The 15,135-nt window shown below is 44.7% G+C and overlaps 9 non-coding genes across 9 annotated transcripts; all 9 read right to left on the bottom strand.

The window, feature by feature from the left end:
- Nucleotides 1-213: 213 nt before the first annotated feature.
- Nucleotides 214-295, bottom strand: TRNAS-UGA (transfer RNA serine (anticodon UGA)). Its single transcript has one exon. It is a non-coding gene; the product is annotated as a tRNA-Ser (tRNA).
- A 540-nt stretch (nucleotides 296-835) lies between these two features.
- TRNAS-UGA (transfer RNA serine (anticodon UGA)) lies at nucleotides 836-914 on the bottom strand. The gene has a single exon. It is a non-coding gene; the product is annotated as a tRNA-Ser (tRNA).
- Nucleotides 915-1,459: 545 nt separating this feature from the next.
- On the bottom strand, nucleotides 1,460-1,541 carry TRNAS-CGA (transfer RNA serine (anticodon CGA)). Its single transcript has one exon. It is a non-coding gene; the product is annotated as a tRNA-Ser (tRNA).
- A 1,151-nt stretch (nucleotides 1,542-2,692) lies between these two features.
- TRNAS-UGA (transfer RNA serine (anticodon UGA)) lies at nucleotides 2,693-2,774 on the bottom strand. Its single transcript has one exon. It is a non-coding gene; the product is annotated as a tRNA-Ser (tRNA).
- Nucleotides 2,775-3,316: 542 nt separating this feature from the next.
- TRNAS-CGA (transfer RNA serine (anticodon CGA)) lies at nucleotides 3,317-3,398 on the bottom strand. Its single transcript has one exon. It is a non-coding gene; the product is annotated as a tRNA-Ser (tRNA).
- Nucleotides 3,399-4,548: 1,150 nt separating this feature from the next.
- Nucleotides 4,549-4,630, bottom strand: TRNAS-UGA (transfer RNA serine (anticodon UGA)). Its single transcript has one exon. It is a non-coding gene; the product is annotated as a tRNA-Ser (tRNA).
- Nucleotides 4,631-5,170: 540 nt separating this feature from the next.
- TRNAS-UGA (transfer RNA serine (anticodon UGA)) lies at nucleotides 5,171-5,252 on the bottom strand. The gene has a single exon. It is a non-coding gene; the product is annotated as a tRNA-Ser (tRNA).
- Nucleotides 5,253-5,793: 541 nt separating this feature from the next.
- TRNAS-CGA (transfer RNA serine (anticodon CGA)) lies at nucleotides 5,794-5,875 on the bottom strand. Its single transcript has one exon. It is a non-coding gene; the product is annotated as a tRNA-Ser (tRNA).
- Nucleotides 5,876-7,027: 1,152 nt separating this feature from the next.
- On the bottom strand, nucleotides 7,028-7,109 carry TRNAS-UGA (transfer RNA serine (anticodon UGA)). Its single transcript has one exon. It is a non-coding gene; the product is annotated as a tRNA-Ser (tRNA).
- Nucleotides 7,110-15,135: the final 8,026 nt, after the last annotated feature.

The raw sequence follows: 15,135 nt of genomic DNA, 5'->3' as shown, positions 1-15,135 counted from the left end.
TCGTGACTCGTCAAGATCAGGCAGGACAGGTCCAGACTACGAACCCTTCCGAGCCACCTGCTCTCTAAAACACTTCCTGAGTGTTGAATTTGTCTTAATGTTTACATTTAGTTTGAGTTTTTGCTGTTTAACTCTGTGACTTGATGAGGATTGCGTAACGAGAAGTGAACATTTCCTTAACAAACCAAATGGTGTTCATGCAAAATCTCATGACGCTGCAAGCAGGATTCAAACCTAAGCGGGGAAACCCCATTGGATTTCAAGTCCAACGCCTTAACCACTCGGCCATCACAGCTGCGTGAGTATGAAGTCACTGTTGTCGTATACGAGCCATGCGCTGCTCACATCAGGCCGAGACCTAAAAATTAAAGTAATGGAAGGACGGGGCACGTACCAGCAGTGCCCTGTCTCCCTCACTCATTTCGCATGCTTTCATACAATTAATAAAAAAAGCAACACGCATCACTCAAAGTGAGTGACAGGGCACAGATGACCGGTAATCAATCACTGCACATTCCTACCCTCTTTTCCCTATATTACGGCGCTGGGAATGGGCCCTTAAGAGTACTCAGAAAGAGTCCAAATGCCTAAACAAGACACGCTACATAAAAAATTACTCTTTTTGTGACTCGTCAAAATCAGGCAGGACAGGTCCAGACTACGAACCCTTCCGAACCACCTGCTCTCTTAAACACTTCCTGAGTGTTGAAATTGTCTTAATGTTTACATTTAGTTTGAATTTTTGCTGTTTAACTCTGTGACTTGATGAGGATTGACTAACGAGAAGTGAAAATTTCCTTAACAAACCAAATGGTGTTCATTCAAAATCGTACGTCACTGCTAGCAGAATTCAAACCTGCGCAGGGAAATCCCATTGGATTTCAAGTCCAACGCCTTAACCACTCGGCCATCGCAACTCCATTAGTATGATGTCACTGTTGTCGTATATGAGCCATGCGCTGCTCACGTCAGACCGAGACCTAAAAAATAAAGTAACCGAAGGAAGGGGCAGGTACCAGCAGTGCTCTGTTGCCCTCACTTATTTTGCTTGCTTTCATACAATTAATACAAATAGCAACACGTATCACTCAAAGTGAGTGACAGGGCACAGATGAGCAGTAATCAATCACTGCGCATTTCTACCCTCTTTTTCCTATATTACGGCGCTGGGACCGGGCCCTTAAGTGCACTCAGAAAGAGTCCAAAAGCCTAAGCAAGACACTCTACGTAAAAAAAAATTACTCTTTTCGTGACTCGTCAAGATCAGGCAGGACAGGTCCAGACTACGAACCCTTCGAACCACCGGCTCTCTAAAACACTTCCTGAGTGTTGAAATTGTCTTATTGTTTACATTTAGTTTGAGTTTTTGCTGTTTAACTCTGTGACTTGATGAGGATTGTGTAACGAGAATTGTACATTTCCTTAACAAACCAAATGGTGTTTATGCAAAATCGCCCGATGCTGCAAGCAGGATTCGAACCTGCGCAGGGAAACCCCATTGAATGTCGAGTCCAACACCTTAGCCACTTGGCCTTCGCAGCTCCATGAGTATGACGTCACTGTTGTCGTATATGAGCCATGCGCTGCTCACGTCAGGCCGAGACCTAAAAAAAAAAGTAACATAAGGACGGGGCAGGAACCAGCAGTGCCCTGTTGCCCTCACTTATTTCACATGCTTTCATACAAATAATAAAAATAGCAACAAGTATCACTCAAAGTGAGTGACAGGGCACAGATGAGCAGTAATCAATCACTGCACATTTCTGCCCTCTTTTCCCTATATTACAACTCTGGGAATGGGCCAATAAATGTACTCAGAAAGAGTCCAAAAGCCTAAACAAGACACGCTACATAAAAAAGTACTCTTTTCGTGACTCGTCAAGATCAGGCAGGACAGGTCCAGACTACGAACCCTTCCGAGCGACCTGCTCTCTAAAACACTTCCTGAGTGTTGAAATTGTCTTAATGTTTACATTTAGTTTGAGTTTTTGCTGTTTAACTCTGTGACTTGATGAGGATTGCGTATTGAGAAGTGAACATTTCCTTAACAAACCAAATGGTGTTCATGCAAAATCGCACGACACTGCAAGCAGGATTCGGACCTGCGCAAGGAAACCCCATTGATTTCGAGTCCAACACCTTAACCACTCGGCCATCGCAGCTCCATGTTGTCGTATCCGAGCCATGCACTGCTCACATCAGACCGAGACCTAAAAAATAGAGCAACGGAAGGTCGGGGCAGGTACCAGCAGTGCCCTGTTGCCCTCACTTATTTTGCATGCTTTCATACAATTAATAAAAATAGCAACACGTATCACTCAAAGTGAGTGACAGGGCACAGATGAGCGGTAATCAATCACTGCACATTTCTACCCTCTTTTCCCTATATTACGGTGGTGGAAACGGGCCCTTAAGTGTACTCAGAAAGAGTCCAAAAGAATAAACAAGACACGCTTCCTAAAAAAAGAATTACTCTTTTCGTGACTTGTCTATATCAGGCAGGACAGCTCCAGACTACGAACCCTTCCGAGCCGCCTGCTCTCTAAAACACTTCCTGGGTGTGGAAATTGTCTCAATGTTTACATCTAGTTTGAGTTTTTGCCGTTTAACTCTGTGACTTGATGATGATTGCATAACGAGAAGTGAACATTTACTTAACTAAACCAAATGGTGCTCATGCAAAACCTCATGACGCTGCAAGCAGGATTCGAACCTACGCGGAGAAACCCCATTGGATTTCAAGTCCAAAGCCGTAACCACTCGGCCATCACAGCTGCGTGAGTTTGATGTCAATGTTGTCGTATACGAGCCATGCGCTGCTCACATCAGGCCGAGACCTAAAAATTAAAGTAACGGAAGGACGGGGCACGTACCAGCAGAGCCCTGTCTCCCTCCCTTATTTCGCATGCTTTCGTACAATTAATAAAAATAGCAACACGCATCACTCAAAGAAGGTGACAGGGCACAGATGAGGAGTAATCAATCACTGCGCATTTCTACCCTCTTTTCCCTATATTACGGCGCTGGGAATGGGCCCTTAAGTGTACTCAGAAAGAGTCCAAATGCCTAAACAAGACACGCTACATACAAAAAATTACTCTTTTTGTGACTCGTCAAGATCAGGCAGGACAGGTCCAGACTACAAACCCTTCCGAACCACCTGCTCTCTTAAACACTTCCTGAGTGTTGAAATTGTCTTAATGTTTACATTTAGTTTGAATTTTTGCTGTTTAACTCTGTGACTTGATGAGGATTGACTAACGAGAAGTGAAAATTTCCTTAACAAACCAAATGGTGTTCATGCAAAACCACACGTCGCTGCAAGCAGGATTCAAACCTGCGCAGGGAAACCCCATCGGATTTCGAGTCCAACACCTTAACCACTCGGCCATCGCAACTCCATGAGTATGATAACACTGTTGTCGTATATGAGCCATGCGCTGCTCACGTCAGGCCGAGACCTAAAAATTAAAGTAACGGAAGGACGGGGCAGGTACCAGCAGTGCTCTGTTGCCCTCACTTATTTCGCTTGCTTTCATACAATTAATAAAAATAGCAACACGTATCACTCAAAGTGAGTGACAGGGCACAGATGAGCAGTAATCAATCACTGCGCATTTCTACGCTCTTTTCCCTATATTACGGCGCTGGGACCGGGCCCTTAAGTGTACTCAGAAAGAGTCCAATAGCCTAAACAAGACACTCTACATAAAAAAAATTACTCTTTTCGTGACTCGTCAAGATCAGACAGGACAGGTCCAGACTACGAACCCTTCGAACCACCTGCTCTCTAAAACACTTCCTGAGTGTTGAAATTGTCTTAATGTTTACATTTAGTTTGAGTTTTTGCTGTTTAACTCTGTTACTTGATGAGGATTGCGTAACGAGAAGTGAACATTTCCTTAACAAACCAAATGGTGTCCATGCAAAATCGCACAAGGCTGCATGCAGGATTCGGACCTGCGCAGGGAAACCCCATTGATTTCGAGTCCAAAGCCTTAACCACTCGGCCATCGCAGCTCCATGTTGTCGTATACGAGCCATGCACTGCTCACGTCAGACCGAGACCTAAAAAATAGAGCAACGGAAGGACGGGGCAGGTACCAGCAGTGCCCTGTTGCCCACACTTATTTCGCATGCTTTCATACAATTAATAAAAATAGCAACACGTATCACTCAAAGTGAGTGACAGGGCACAGATGAGTGCTAATCAATCACTGCACATTTCTACCCTCTTTTCCCTATATTACGGTGGTGGCAACGGGCCCTTAAGTGTACTCAGAAAGAGTCCAAAAGAATAAACAAGACACGCTTCATAAAAAAAATTACTCTTTTCGTGACTTGTCTATATCAGGCAGGACAGCTCCAGACTTCGAACCCTTCCGAGCCACCTGCTCTCTAAAACACTTCCTGGGTGTGGAAATTGTCTCAATGTTTACATCTAGTTTGAGTTTTTGCGGTTTAACTCTGTGACTTGATGATGATTGCATAACGAGAAGGGAACATTTACTTAACTAAACCAAATGGTGTTCATGCAAAATCTCATGACGCTGCAAGCAGGATTCAAACCTAAGCGGGGAAACCCCATTGGATTTCAAGTCCAACGCCTTAACCACTCGGCCATCACAGCTGCCTGAGTATGAAGTCACTGTTGTCGTATACGAGCCATGCGCTGCTCACATCAGGCCGAGACCTAAAAATTAAAGTAACGGAAGGACGGGGCACGTACCAGCAGTTCCCTGTCTCCCTCCCTTATTTCGCATGCTTTCATACAATTAATAAAAATAGCAACACGCATCACTCAAAGAAGGTGACAGGGCACAGATGAGGAGTAATCAATCACTGCGCATTTCTACCCTCTTTTCCCTATATTACGGCGCTGGGAATGGGCCCTTAAGAGTACTCAGAAAGAGTCCAAATGCCTAAACAAGACACGCTACATAAAAAATTACTCTTTTTGTGACTCGTCAAAATCAGGCAGGTCAGGTCCAGACTACGAACCCTTCCGAACCACCTGCTCTCTTAAACACTTCCTGAGTGTTGAAATTGTCTTAATGTTTACATTTAGTTTGAATTTTTGCTGTTTAACTCTGTGACTTGATGAGGATTGACTAACGAGAAGTGAAAATTTCCTTAACAAACCAAATGGTGTTCATTCAAATTCGTACGTCGCTGCAAGCAGGATTCAAACCTGCGCAGGGAAATCCCATTGGATTTCAAGTCCAAAGCCTTAACCACTCAGCCATCGCAACTCCATGAGTGTGATGTCACTGTTGTCGTATATAAGCCATGCGCTGCTCACGTCAGACCGAGACCTAAAAAATAAAGTAACCAAAGGAAGGGGCAGGTACCAGCAGTGCTCTGTTGCCCTCACTTATTTCGCTTGCTTTCATACAATTAATAAAAATAGCAACACGTATCACTCAAAGTGAGTGACAGGGCACAGATGAGCAGTAATCAATCACTGCGCATTTCTACCCTCTTTTTCCTATATTACGGCGCTGGGACCGGGCCCTTAAGTGTACTCAGAAAGAGTCCAAAAGCTTAAACAAGACACTCTACATAAAAAAAATTACTCTTTTCGTGACTCGTCAAGATCAGGAAGGACAGGTCCAGACTACGAACCCTTCGAACCACCTGCTCTCTAAAACACTTCCTGAGTGTTGAAATTGTCCTATTGTTTACATTTAGTTTGAGTTTTTGCTGTTTAACTCTGTGACTTGATGAGGATTGTGTAACGAGAAGTGAACATTTCCTTAACAAACCAAATGGTGTTTATGCAAAATCGCCCGATGCTGCAAGCAGGATTCGAACCTGCGCAGGGAAACCCCATTGAATTTCGAGTCCAACACCTTAACCACTTGGCCTTCGCAGCTCCATGAGTTTGATGTCACTGTTGTCGTATATGAGCCATGCGCTGCTCACGTCAGGCCGAGACCTAAAAAAAAAAGTAACATAAGGACGGGGCAGGAACCAGCAGTGCCCTGTTGCCCTCACTTATTTCACATGCTTTCATACAATTAATAAAAATAGCAACACATATCACTCAAAGTGAGTGACAGGGCACAGATGAGCAGTAATCAATCACTGCACATTTCTGCCCTCTTTTCCCTATATTACGGCTCTGGGAATGGGCCCTTTAGTGTACTCAGAAAGAGTCCAAAAGCCTAAACAAGACACGCTACATAAAACAATTACTCTTTTCGTGACTCGTCAAGATCAGGCAGGACAGGTCCAGACTACGAAGCCTTCCGAACCACCTGCTCTCTTAAACACTTCCTGAGTGTTGAAATTGTCTTAATGTTTACATTTAGTTTGAGTTTTTGCTGTTGAACTCTGTGACTTGATGAGTATTGCGTATTGAGAAGTGAACATTTCCTTAACAAACCAAATGGTGTTCATGCAAAATCGCACGACGCTGCAAGCAGGATTTGGACCTGCGCAAGGAAACCCCATTGATTTCGAGTCCAACGCCTTAACCACTCGGCCTTCGCAGCTCCATGTTGTCGTATCCGAGCCATGCACTGCTCACATCAGACCGAGACCTAAAAAATAGAGCAATGGAAGGACGGGGCAGGTACCAGCAGTGCCCTGTTGCCCTCACTTATTTTGCATGCTTTCATACAATTAATAAAAATAGCAACACGTATCACTCAAAGTGAGTGACAGGGCACAGATGAGCGGTAATCAATCACTGCACATTTCTACCCTCTTTTCCCTATATTACGGTGGTGGAAACGGGCCCTTAAGTGTACTCAGAAAGAGTCCAAAAGAATAAACAAGACACGCTTCCTAAAAAAAGAATTACTCTTTTCGTGACTTGTCTATATCAGGCAGGACAGCTCCAGACTACGAACCCTTCCGAGCCGCCTGCTCTCTAAAACACTTCCTGGGTGTGGAAATTGTCTCAATGTTTACATCTAGTTTGAGTTTTTGCCGTTTAACTCTGTGACTTGATGATGATTGCATAACGAGAAGTGAACATTTACTTAACTAAACCAAATGGTGCTCATGCAAAATCTCATGACGCTGCAAGCAGGATTCGAACCTAAGCGGGGAAACCCCATTGGATTTCAAGTCCAAAGCCTTAACCACTCGGCCATCCCAGCTGCGTGAGTTTGATGTCAATGTTGTCGTATACGAGCCATGCGCTGCTCACATCAGGCCGAGACCTAAAAATTAAAGTAACGGAAGGACGGGGCACGTACCAGCAGAGCCCTGTCTCCCTCCCTTATTTCGCATGCTTTCATACAATTAATAAAAATAGCAACACGCATCAGTTTAAATCTTTATTTCGGCAAACAATGCCATAAAAGAATCAAGCACAAAAACATTACAATTATAAAACATTTTTAGACAATTATACAATTCTTACAAAGAAGTAAAAGAAAAAGAAGAACAAGGAGAAATATTAAGCACATCCTTTGAAATATTACAAATGTCCCTCAATATGAGATTGTTATCTGTTGGTTCATTTTTGGAAATATACAATAAACATTTATAACTGTTGTCCCTTTCTTTTCCTTAAAAAGAATATCGAATGTAGAAAACGGCTAACACTAATTATTATTGCTTGGTTAGAGTTTGTTTTTATTATTCTTAGTGCCTGGTTACATGAATTTAGCCCTAACAGTAAGCATATTGGTTTGATCCATCTTTTCCTGGCTATCGCGTAAGCAGGACAAATAAAAAGCATGTGGGCCTCGGTTTCAGGATGTTTACATTCGCACATGGTACATAGATCATCAGCTTCAAGGGAAGGATCAGTTATCCTCCTAGACCATGTTGCTGTTGTGCTTTTAATTAGCAGGTTGCCATACCTAAATTTTAGGAAGAGGGTCTTGGCTAGGGGTGGTTCAATCTCATCGAGAAAAGTCTCGAAGAGGGGCTCATCCTTGAAGCTCAAGAATTTTGTTACCAGAGATCCAGCAACTGAAGCATTTGTTGTCCTGCTCACCATACAATTCCAGAATGCCCTTTTTTAGATTAATTTTGCATTGGGCGGTAAAAGTTCCGGGTTTTCCCAGAAATGAATTAGACCTATATCGGTAAGCCAAGTCTTAACATGCTTTATCCATGGGATAGTTAAGGAGTTGCCATATTCCATAATTTCTTTTAATCCATCCCTGTAATCCTGTAGTTCGGGCACTCTCCATAATCTGACCCATAGCATCAACGGGCGGATTATGGTATAATGGTCGGTTCTTTTGATATTCAGGTCCAGTTCAAGAGGTACTAATGGAGTTCCTCTTGGGACTCTTACCAAGCTCCTCATAAAGTTATTGCCCAAAAGACGAAAGGAGTCTCTCGACCCAGGCCCCCAGATTTCTGCGCCATAAAGCGCTGATGGTTGAACCTTAAATTTAAATAGTTCAATTACTGGGGAGACCGCTTTACTAGTACTCAAGCTTTTTTTAGCTAGGATTGGCTTAGCGTTGAGTAAATACTAGCTTACTTTTTCCCTTTGAGCTTTCCAGGTAAACTTTGAATCCAAAGTAACACCCAAATACATAAAGTGAGAAACCGATTCTAGTTTAGTTCCTTCCAAGGTTAGACATCCTTTAGCTGTTTTTGTGGGTTAAGGGACATACATTTGGTCTTATTCCCATTTATCTCCAGGCCTTTCTTCCTGCAATAGCTGCTGAAAGAATTCAGTAAAGCTTGGAGACCTCTTTTTGTTTGGGAAATCAAAATAGTGTTGTCAGCAAACAACAATGATGTCACCCTTTCGCCATTTAATTTGGGTGAATCGTTTGTGCATCCTTCTAAAAATTTTGGAATATCATTCACAAAAAGTGAAAAAAGGGTGGGGGCCAAAACGCAACCTTGGCGGACTCCGCGCTCGATAGGGATATTTTGGGTTAATTCCCCATTAGGGCCCCATCGGATTTTCGCGAAGTTCCTTTCGTGTAATTCTTTTATTTGTACCAGGAGGTTATTTGGCAATCCCATATCATGCAGTGTTTTCCATAAAAGATTGTGAGGCACTAGATCAAACGCTGCTCTCAAATCGACGAAAGCAACGTATAGATGACCCTTTTTGATGTGAACATATTTCCAGTAGAGACAACAAAATCTGAATATCTGATCAATTGTGCTTACTTTACTACGGAACCCAGCTTGGAATTTCGTTAAAATTGTATTCTCGTCCATCCAGTCACAGACACGAGTTAATATGTGCCGTGAATACATTTTCTGAAGGATGTCCAACAAGCTGATTGGCCGGTAGTTAGAGGGATTCTTCCGATCCCCTTTTTTGTGGATTAAAACAATTTCTGCCCCGCGCCAACTTTCCGGGAATTCTAAGCAAAGGGATAGTGCATTACACAAGTAGTTTATATATGGTGCCCAGGTAATTATGTCATGTTTGTACAGGTCACCAGGGATCTTGTCCAAACCTGGTGCTTTACCCGGTTTTACTAATTTGATTGCCGATTCTGTTTCGGCTATTGTGAAACCCATACACTCTGTAGGGTATTCAAGACATGGAGCATCCACATCTGTTCCGGTGCCCTCATATTTTTTGTATAGGTTAGTAAAGTGGCTAACCCAAGTTAATTCGTCCAAATGGACGTCTTTGACCACTCTCCCTACGTGATTCCTATTGGCAACCAACCTCCAGAAGCCAACATTGTCATTGTTTTTAACAGCCAACAACATGTCGGCCCATAATTCTTCTTCCCAGGCTTTTTTGGAGGCCTTTTGTACTTGCTTATAATTATTCCTAGCATTTTTTATCTCAAGTAAAATATTTGATTTTATAGCTGAGATAAGAACTTCTTTGGATTCCCTACAGTTTCCATCATACCATGGTTTACTATGGGATAGATTCTGTGTTTTTTGTTGGGCTTTTTTGGGCATTTTGGTGACAAGCATTTTTAGTTTGTTAAAAAAGCTTTTGTGCAAGGAAGTAAAATGAGTGGGATTACCTTCTATATTGGCGAAACCTATAATGGAATCTAGAGCCCCTGCAAGGAGTATATATAGCTGTGCCAGAATCTCACAATGGTCCAATATAAATGGCCATTTGAGGGCTTGTCTGTTGTTGCTAACATGTATCTCTGTGTTACCAACATTATCTGCTGGCAAAGAACCCACATCACCCTGCAGTAATGGTTCTATTGATAGACTCAATGGAAAGTGGTCACTTTCTATTCTATCCTGGACCTCGAAGTCTTGGATATAGGGCCAAGTAGAAATAGATACTATTATAAAGTCAAGATTACTCCTGCGGTTATTTCTACTGAAAGTTGGTTTTTTCAGAATATCGGACGAAAAACGTCCATTACAGGCCCTAAGAGAATGAGCCGCACATATATTCGTTATCTGAATTGCCAAAGTTGAGCATTTAATTGGTTTGGCGTTCTCTAGTGTGGGAATTTTATTTGCATTATCCTCATCTTCGAAAATATCATTAAGTCCCATTGCTGGTTCATAATTGCAGTTTAGATCACCCGCCAAAATGACATGTTCATCTTTTCTGACTAACCTGCTTAAAAAGTGTCTAATTTGGCTAAAGTTAACAAAACTTTTGATAAGGGTGAAGGTCTATTATAGACATTTATTAAATATATTGTTTTCCCTTCACGAGTGGTAATCTTAAGCGCTAGTATGTCGGGAGAGTTTACATCTACCACCTCGATTTGAACCTTTAAATCAACTTTTACCCAAGTTAAGAGACCCCCCGACGGCCTTCCACTCCTAGATGGGGTGGCACCTATTCCAAATGTTTTATACCCTATTCTATGTGGTGTTACCACAGCCCAAGTTTCTTGTAACAAACAGTAATCGTTAGCATCAATAAATCCTGCCCATTCTGGATCCCTCAGATGTTTTGAGACACCGGCTATGTTCCAGGAGATCAACCTTAAGGGCTCTTGCACATTGGCCAAGATCAGAGTTTGCCGTACCATGGTGCACTCCTCGAGCATTGATCGGCGTCTCAACATTACTTCTTCCACGCCACCCAATGCATCATGTCCCATTACAACCTCCTCCCCGACATTTCCATCCGTCAGAGATACATTTAATATAGGTCTGGGCAAAACATTCAAACAACCCGGAACAGCCCCAACATCTATACCTTGGGTATTTCCCATGGTGCACGATTTGTCCACTTCCCCTGTGGGATGTACTGCATTTAAATTCCTTTCAAGACGGCCATCCCTCGGTATACTTATGTGGGATTGGGGGTCAACATTATGTCCGTCTAATTGCAGAGTGTTATAACACGGGGTCAAGGCTGGTGTAGTCACAGCTACAGCCGAGTTGGTAAATATTGCTGATGTTGAACAACAATTGGCCCCTACGCTCACCATCCCTCCTATTCCAACCTGTTTACTGTCTACTCTGGTGGAACTGGTGCCTCTTCCATAATTCCCACTGTTCATAAGGCGTCAATCACACTCATCAATTCCATTGAAGATGTCATATCTGTTAGTAATCTCCAAGGGCGTAAATGGGTGTAGATGATCCATTCTCCTATTATAGGAGAAGGTTGTCCTGTTTGGTACTTGGTTCCAGCCATAAGGGTCTGGGGCCAGCAGGGGGTACGATGGATAAGGATTCGTCCTTCCATCATGAGTAGTTGAGGGATAAACTTGTGTTTGCATTATTTTATTTATTTATTTTATTTTTACATTTATAAAGCGCGCTATTGCCAATCGGCGTCCTGGCGCTGAAGTGATAATTCCAGAGAAGCGAGAATCAAAGAACTTATTGGGAGAATAGCCATGTTTTTAGCTCCTTCCTGAATGCCAGGAGATTTGTATTGAGTTTGAGGGAGAGAGGAAGGGAGTTCCACGCCATCGCAGCTCCCCTGACAAAGCTCCTTCCGCCCCAGCGTGCCCTCTTGATCCGGATGGTTTTGACCAGCCCCAGACTGGCCGACCTCAGTTGTCTGCCTGGTCTATACCACTGAAAAAGATCTTGAAGGAACACTGGGCCAAGGCCATGCAGTGCCTTAAAGACAATGCAGAGGGCCTTGAACCTGATTCGCTTCCGTACCGGAAGCCAGTGAAGTTTAACCAATTCCTTGGAGACTGAGGAAAATCTGGGCAAGCCCCCAATCAAGCGGGCGGCCGCATTTTGTAAAACTTGAAGCTTGTTAAGCACTCCCTGTTGTGCCTCAAGAAAAAGGCTATTACAATAGTCGATGCGAGATAGAACGAGGGCTGTCACCACCGACTTTCTACTGCCCTCAGGAAGGTAAGGTAGAACCTTTCTGATAATTCTCAGAATGTAATGTACTGAGGAACTCATCGCATTGACTTGGGGTTTAAAGGTGAGAAGGTTATCAATGACAACCCCCAAATTCTTCACCTTTGTTACAGGGATGGGAGGAGACCCCATATCAGTGGGCCACCAGTTAGGGCTCCAAAGATTAGTGCTTGGGCCAAAAATGATCACCTCTGTCTTTGATGAATTCAATTTTAAACAACTTTTTGCCATCCAGGAGCTGATTGCAGACATACAATCCTGGAATCTGCCTGCCACCTCCGTCTCAGTCCCCGGGAGCACCGAGACCACAATCTGGGTGTCATCGGCGTATGATGTTAACTCGAACCCGAAGGATCTGATTACTGGGGCAAGGGCGGCAACGTAGATGTTGAATAAAGTGGGGCTTAGGGAGGATCCCTGCGGGACCCCCCCCGGGAGCTCGAAAGGTCTTGATTCATACTCCCCCATGGCCACCACTTGTACCCGCTCCGTTAGAAATGCCTCCAGGAGCTTAAGTGCTTGGCCTCGAACCCCGCAGCCCTCCAGCCGATCTAATAACAATGCATGGTGGACAGTATCGAAGGCTGCTGACAGGTCTAAAAGAATCAGCACTGCCTGGCCCCCTTCGTCAAGCACCTTCCGGATCTCCTCTGTGGATTTGATAAGAGCGGTCTCGGTGCTGTGACCCTCTCTGAAACCATGTTGTGCTGAGTCAAGACCTTTAGAATTGCGCAAAAAGGAGCAGAGTTGGGAGTTCATAATTTTCTCAACCAATTTAGCAGGCAGTGGCAACCTGGATATTGGTCTGTAACTATTGGGGTCCGAAATGTCAAGGGAGGGTTTTTTAAGGAGCGGGCTAATTGAGGCCCGTTTCCAACTCTTAGGGAAGTTACCTTTCTCAAACATCAAATTGAAAATCCCTGCCAGTTGGTTCGCGATAGGAGCAACCGCCAGTTTTGCAATAGAGGTGGGGCAAGGATCGTAAGGTGAACCTGATTTGGTGGCTAGCAACAGTTTTGCTACTTCCTCTGCCTCCACAGGGTTAAAGGTCAAGAGAGTAGCCCCCGTAAATCCCGCATGGGAATTCCCATGAGGGGTTTCAAGGAGGCTCTGGGCCACCTGAGGTTCAAGAGAGGTGAATATTACCTGAACTTTATTCTGAAAGAACTTTGCTAAGGACTCACAGAGTTCTGGGTTGGGCGGGACCGTCACCGCCTTCGGAGAGGCAAGACTGGTGACGGTATCAAAGAGTTCTTTTGTTGAGTTCTTAGCCTTCTCAATGCGGTCCGTAAAGTATGCCCTCTTCGCTTGCCTGATCTCATCTTTATAGACCCTTTGGCCGGCTCTAAGCCTTTCCTTATCATACTCGGAATAGGTGGACCTCCAGCTCCGTTCTAGTTTTTTACATGCTAATTTAGCTTCTCTAAGGACGTCCGAGTACCAGGGGGCTGATGGCGCCGACCTAGCGGGTCGACATCGTTTGGGGGGGGCCAGCTTAAGGCAGGCGTGATCAATCCAGTCTGTGTACTCAGAAGTAGCTGTATTTACGTCTGTCGGTCGGGCCGGGCCAGAGGCCAGGAGCAACTCCTCCAAGTCTGTTCCTTTGATGTTTTTCCAAGGCCTACACATACTGCTAGTATGACCCTCATCTGTCACTGTTTTAGCCTGAGGAATAAGGATGGCGAACCGCACCACCCCATGGTCTGTCCAGGGTAGAGGTTCGGCTATTTGAAACCTGAAATCAGAACTGTTGGTAAAGATTCCATCTAAAGTGTGGCCTGCCTGATGGGTTGGACCTACTACCGACTGGATCAGGCCCACTACAGACATAATGTCTAATAAGGCCAAGGTATCAGAGTCAGCGGGATCTTCCAGATGGAAGTTAAAATCCCCCAGCACAGTGAAGGAGTCAGCCCCAACCGCCTCCTCTAAAATACTGCCCACTGTATCAATAAAGCGGGACTTCGCCCCAGGGGGTCTGTAAAGCAGACATCCCTTGAAGGAGTAGTGGTTGGAAAGATCCAGCTTAAAACCCAGGGCCTCACACGCCCCGGAGGAAGTAGGAAAAAAATGCCCTTGGATGGATGAGTGGTAAATAATAGCCACCCCTCCACCCCTCTTTTTTGGTCTATCCAAGACGAAATTAAGGAAATTAGGCGGTGTTGCTTTTACCAGGTCAGGACCTGAAGCTGCGTCCGTCCAAGTCTCCGTGACAAAGGCAATTTGTGCGTTTGAGTCGAGAATCAAATCGGCGCATTCCATGCTGTGCTTTACCAGGGACCTAGCGTTAATTAATATACAGTTAATGGTAATTTCTCCTCGTCTATTCGTCTGCCTGGAAGTCTGAGAGAGGGCTCTGATTCTATCCCCAGTAATGGGAGGGAACGTAGCTTTACAAGAGGTACAGCAGTGTAACCCCACCTGTAGATCTTTATCCGGGGCCATCCTCTGACATCCACTCATCAGGTTGTTCCCCCCTAATTCCCAGAGCTGCTTATGATCATAGCACAATCTCTTGCTGGGGTCTGGAGGAAAATTGCCAGGGGTTATGGCGCTGAGCGCGGGTCCGGCGCGGACGGGCGCAGACGGGCCCGCCTTTGGCCCGCCTTCGGCGCGCCGCCGGCGCGCCCGCTGCGCCCGCCCGCTGCGCGGGCGAGATCTCATGATCATTTTATGGGGCGTGAGGAGGGCGTGAGGCTGCGAGAACTAGTCCGCAGACCTTCCCCTCCCTCCAAGATGGCTGTTTCTGTGCCCCCTTCCGCGTCAGCGTCCAATCGGCTGTGCGGAGGGTCGGCAGATGACAACAGGACAGTCCGAGGACCCGAGGCCCCCCGCCTGCGTTTGTGAATAAGGTTGAAGTGGTAGGTGCACAATTAAAAATCGTGTCGGTAATTCAACAAATTAGCAACAGTTTTT

The sequence above is a fragment of the Lissotriton helveticus genome, chromosome 11 (assembly GCF_964261635.1).
Source record: "Lissotriton helveticus chromosome 11, aLisHel1.1, whole genome shotgun sequence".
Lineage (NCBI taxonomy): Eukaryota > Metazoa > Chordata > Amphibia > Caudata > Salamandridae > Lissotriton > Lissotriton helveticus.
The sequence above is the reverse complement of the archived record's forward strand: the minus strand, read 5'-3'. Positions and strand labels throughout refer to the sequence as shown.